We start from the raw sequence: 6,172 nt of genomic DNA, 5'->3' as shown, positions 1-6,172 counted from the left end.
ATTCCACTGAGTAATGTTCTTGAACAGTCATAAGATGATGGAATTTGATCAGTTCAGAGAAGAGGGTTATTTATGCATTGTATTAGAAATGAAAGGCAAAATATAACAGACATCAGTGAAAATTCATCAAACCTTTGTTGTATTTCAGATGCAATCTAATATATTCAAAAAACTATAGTCTTGTATTGTTGTAACAAACTTATGTAGGACTAACATTATCCCTATCTTATCTATAAGGAGATAGAGTTAAAGGTTAAATAGCTTCCCCTAAGTCACACTATCACATAGCTAGTAAGATCCAATGGTAAACTTCAGACATAGGAGGTCCAGCTCCTTATCCTATGTTCTTTTTTGAGGGAGGGGGTAGTGTGTGTGTGTATGTGTGTGTGTGTGTACACCCAGTCACTGTATATCATTACAGCTTGCAAAATAAATTTAGAGCCTATGTTCCTTAGCATTATCCCTTGTTATTATAATAGATTCAGGTAGGTTTTTAGATATGATGTATGTAAGTGGAGAGAATTACTATTGGATGGCTTGTATCTTCCCTGGGAATTGATCAGCATTAAATGAGTGAGGAGGAGGAAGAGAAGTCAGATATTTGAAGTCAATGAAGCTAATTTTAAAATCTCATACTAAAGTATGAGAGGGCAAACTCAGAAAAAAATACATCATAAAATGACTAGAGTAGTTGGAGACCAATTTGAGGTTAGTAACCATTAATTTATAGTGTTACCCAAATCCTGGTTGTATTGTTTCCTCTGGCCGCAATTAGCTATCTGTGTAGGCATAGAGATAGCACAAATTTCATTTTATCCATGGTTGGCGTTTTGCCAGGAAATTATGAAGAGAAAATAGAGGAACAGGATGTTTTCTGGATTGGCATGAGGCAATGGCATGTAAGATGGATATAGATGGAAATTAAAATGAAATGACTTATATTGTCAAAAAAAAGTTAGAAAAGAAAAAAATGCACATATTCCTACAGGTTATTTTTAATTTTCGGTCCTCTGGAGGCGTTTAGCCATATGTTTGAATATTTTCCATCATTTAAACATACTATGCCTTCAATTTTATGCTGTTGCTTCACTTAGAAAAGTTTTTAGTTTGCTAGAGTTTTTATTTATCATTTTAAACAAATGTTGTGCACATTTGATGTAGCATAATATACTTAATTTTCCCTCTATGTAGACCCAGTAATGTGTGCTATTTCTTTCCTGCTTTTTTTTTTTAAATCTGATATAGGGCATGTGCACTCACTGAAGAGTGAATGAAAGAGAGAGAGAGAGAGAGAGAGAGAGAGAAGATACTCTCCAGGAGGGATGCCACGCTGCAATCCCTTCTCCTTCATTCTCTTCTCAGGATTTTTGGCATGCATAAACATGCACCTGGCTAGTTTTTAAGTCACCAGTTTTGGGACTTGAACCACACAATTGGCTATGTAAGTTCCAGCCACCTTAACCACTATACCATCTGGCTGACCCACCACTTTTAATATAAAGTTTTATACATCTTTGTACATAAGGATACTTTAAAAAAAATAGGCTTCCTTTTTTTAAGTTTTTTCTTTTTTTAAAGAGATTTTTGCCATAGGCACATGCACTTGCTGGAGAGACAGAGAGACAGAAAGCGAGAAATCACCTCCCAGGGGGGATGGTCACACCATAATCCCTTCTCCTCCAGTCCCCTCTCAGGATCTTTGGCATGCATACAAACACACTTGGCATGAGTTTAAACCTCCAGGTCTGGGACTTGAACCATGGTAGGCCATGTAGGAGTCCAGTGACCATCTGCTGGTGTCCTTGAATAGGTTTCTTAAAGTGATTCTTTGAATGAGCTTATTGAAAACAAGAGCTATGAATTGTTTTATGTCTCTTGATATGTTGAAAAAATTTCAAATTGCTGACCCAGCCACAGTGGCATGAATTACTACAACACTGTGTTTCACAGACCAAGACCACATGAAAGGCCTGGGTTCAATTCCCAATCCAACCTAAAGGTTGGACAAGGTGGTATGTTCTTATAATCCCACCAACTCAGGGATACTGGCCTTGGCAACATAGTGAAATCCTGTAGCAGACCACAAGTAGCACCTGCTGTAGTCCAAGCTACTCAGGAGGCTTAGGTAGGAACATTGCAGCATGGCGAGATCCTGCTTTAAAAAAAGAAACATTTCCATTTGTTATCCAGAATAATTGTCCCAATTTTTCTCACCACCAGAAAAACATGACTATGACAGTTTCTATACATGCTCTCCCTCTATCAAGCTTTTTATAAAGCATGCTTAAGAAACTTTCTAGGGGACCAGCAGTTAGCGTAATGGCTATGTCGCTGGACTGCCACGTAGTCAATTGCGGTTCACGTCCCGGACCCGGTGGCTTAAAATTCATGCTGGGTGCGTGTGCATGTGTGCCCAAGATCCCGAGAGGAGAATGGAGGAGACGGGATTGCGGCGTGGCCATCCCCCCTGGGGCGTGATTTCTCGCTTTCTGTCACTCTGTCTGTCTCTGTCTGGTGAGCACATGCGCCTTATAGCAAAAACCTTTCAAAAAAAAAAGTAAAAAAAAAAAAAAAGAAACTTTCTAGTTTAATCGAAGTTGAATAATAGTTTTCTCTTATTGTAATGATTATTACTTAATTATTAATCAGATGAACAAGATTTATTTGAATGTTTGCCTTATTTATTTCCTTTTGAGTAAAATGTCTTTCCATATCTTCTGTTTGTATATCATACATCTATCAGAATCTCGATCTTCTTATTTGGATAAGCATAATAAAAAGTAGATAATATAATATTTCCTTTCATATATCATATAAATAGATTCTTGCAAAATGAAGTGTAAATTCTCAGTACCCTTAAATCTCCATTTTAATGCTTCAGTTCATGTTCAACTATATAGCTTTGGAACTATTCACATATTAGTATAGCATTCACATCCCATAGCTAAAAATATTTAGCAGTATTTATTAATTCATATAATTTTTTTGGAGAGGTTTTCGCTATTGGGCATGTACACTCGCCAGACAGAGAGAGACAGAGAGACAGAAAGTCAGAAATCACCCCCCAGGGGGGATGGTGAGTGCACATACACATTGGAAATTTAAAAAGAGACAAAGAATTGATTCAAAGAATTGATTCAAAGAATCAATTCTGTCTCGCTGTCTATCCAGCAAGTGCATGTGCCTATAGCAAATTGAATCCCTTCTCCGCCTTTCTCCTCTTGGAATCTTGGGCATGCACGCACATGCACCCGGCGTGAGTTTAAGCCACCGGGTCCAGGAGTTGAACCGTGGTCAACTATGTGGGAGTCCAGCAACATAGCCATTACACTAACTGCTGGTCCCATATAATTCTTACATTTGTGATTGCAAAGGTATATATATGACACATATGAAGTGCAACATTGCATTATAATTAATGATAAATTGTGAATAGTTTTACTTATATAGATGTGTAATTAAATTGATTTACATTTGCAACAGTGTTATAAAATTTTAATTTTATTTATACAAATTTTATTAAAAATGTTACTATTCATTAAAAGTAATTTGTATTATCATTTAAATATTAAAAATATTTGGAATATTTTAGATAATAAATCCTTATTGCAAAAATGTAAATTTAATTTTTAATTTTGTATTACATTTTATTTATATTTTTATAAAATATTGAATTTTATGCACTTTGAATACAATAGCACTTTTTTATTTCATTATATCATGAGTATTGATAGATAAATTATGTGAAACAATTATAACAACATAGTGATTTCAGTGAAATAAGGGAAAGATGTATTTTATGTGATTAAATACCATTCATGTATAATACATATATTACTATTCCAAATATTGGCGACTCATCATCAGAAAAATGATAAACATGGTCAGATTTTATACTTTTCCGACATTCAGCCATATAAAAATTATAGATTTACATGCATTTTAAAATTTGTCACTATAGTATTTTTGTTTGACATATTGAATTTATAAATTGTAAACATTTGTACATATGGTAGGTGCCCCAGGCCCCACAGGTAGTAAAGACTGACCAATATGTAGTAACTTAATTAAATTATTAAATATACAAGTTAAGAGTCACTTTAAGCGAGGAGGATATGAAGTTATCATAGAAGTAAAATGTTCACACTTTTAAGTTCTAAGTATTTGTACCAAAGTCACTTCTCAATTTAAGTGATCTTTTTTAATGTAGTAGATATATAAGAAAGTATCTGAACAAATACACATAGAAATTTAAAGTCTTGATACCATAAATTAACCAAAATCTCAAATAAAAATGTAGAATATTTTTCTAGGCACTTTCCTTCATTGTTATACGACTTTAGCACTCTCAGAGTACAAAATCTGAGAGATTTTATAACTGTCAAGGCTTATGGTACTTTTCTGTAAGGCAATGTTGGAATATATACTAAAATCAATTTGTCTCTTTTTAAATTTCCAATGTGTATGTGCACTCACCAGAGAAAAACAAAGAATTAAAGAGAGAATGGAAGGGACCAGCAGATGGCATAATGGTTAGGTCAATGGACTCCCACATAGTCGACTGTGATTCGAGTTTTGGACTTGGCAGCTTAAAACTCACACTGAGTTGACCAAAACCACAGACAAAGGCAATATACTAAGACTGGCAAGAGAGAAATGTAAAGTTACCTACAAAGGATATTCCATCAGGCTAACAGCGGACCTCTCATCAGAAATAATGTGAGCAAGAAAAGAATGCGAAAATATATTCAGAGCATTGAATGAAAAACAACTTCAACCAAGAATTCTGTACCCGGCAATACTATCCTTTATAAAAGAGGAGAAGACAAGAACATTCTCAGATAAACAAAACCTGAAAGAATTTACCAACACCAGACCGGCTCTCCAAGAAATTCTGAAAGGAGTGCTATGTCAGGAAAAATAAAGTCAGACACACAGAAATAAGAGTACAAAAGCAACTAAGAAAATGCACAATTTAGTCGTAAGGACAAGTCCTAATTGAATGTTATCTTCCAGAATTTAAATGGAAAATCAGACCACGATAGAAGGTAGATTAAGTACATGAGACTGAACTGGTAAAATGGAATTTTATGACTTTTGACTAAAACATTACTGATTTTCTTTTATGTTTTGTTTTCCAGAGTTAAGGATTTTCTTCTCTTGAGTTCTGAACAGGTCCATGTACCTACTATTTGAAGGGAATCCTAATCTGTTTCGTGGCTTTAAGTCTTAAGCAAAGTTCTCTTAACAGTTTTTTATTTTGTTTATTAAAGCTAAAACTGCCTTTCTTGAAATTAAAAAATTATATTAGAAAACACCGACTTAATGACCACAGTAAGCTATATAGCCTCAGCTAGGTGCTACTTTATAGTATATTTATTCTACTCATGGAGTTTCATGCCTAAAGTCAAACATGTGCTCACAGATATGTATCTATCAGCTGAACTTGTTATTGAAAGCAGTTAGATTAATTTAGATATTTTATGAATCAGTAACATGTGGGGAAACAAGAAGGAATGGAGAGCAACTGCAGATACCTGAGACAGCGTAGGAGGAGGATGGGAAATGGCAGAGGGCTAGAAATATGGGAGAGGGAAGAATATATATATATATATATACACACACATATATACACACACACACAAATATACATATATATATATATGTGTGTGTATATATATATGAAACAAGAAATGGAATATTATTTGTTTAAGATAATGTATGATTAAGCCATTATACAGTTTTTTGTTTTTTCTGGACGGGAAATCACATTTTGTATGCTGGGATGATGTACAGTAAATGAATGTAAAACAAACTAATTTTAAAAAGGTTACACTGGGTATGTGTGCATGCATGCCAAAATCCCAAGAGGAGTATGGAGGAGAAGGGATTGCAGAGTGGCCTTCCTCCCTGGGAGAGATTATTTTTTTCTGTCTCTCTGTCTTTCCAGACAGTGCATGCACTCTATAGCAAAAATCTCAGAGAGAGAGAGAGAGAGAGAGGTAGAATGAGAGGTGGGGGGGGAAGCACCTTCCAAAAGGAGTGTGGTCATACTTCAATTTATTCTCCTCCATTTATCTATCTGTTGGGATTCGGAGATGACAAGCACATGCACCTTAAGTGTTTTTCACACTGCTGAGACATTATTTGAACTGCAGTTGGCCACTGGGTT

The sequence above is a fragment of the Tupaia chinensis genome, unplaced genomic scaffold (assembly GCF_000334495.1).
Source record: "Tupaia chinensis unplaced genomic scaffold, TupChi_1.0 Scaffold144482_1, whole genome shotgun sequence".
Lineage (NCBI taxonomy): Eukaryota > Metazoa > Chordata > Mammalia > Scandentia > Tupaiidae > Tupaia > Tupaia belangeri.
Note: the sequence above shows the minus strand (reverse complement) of the source record.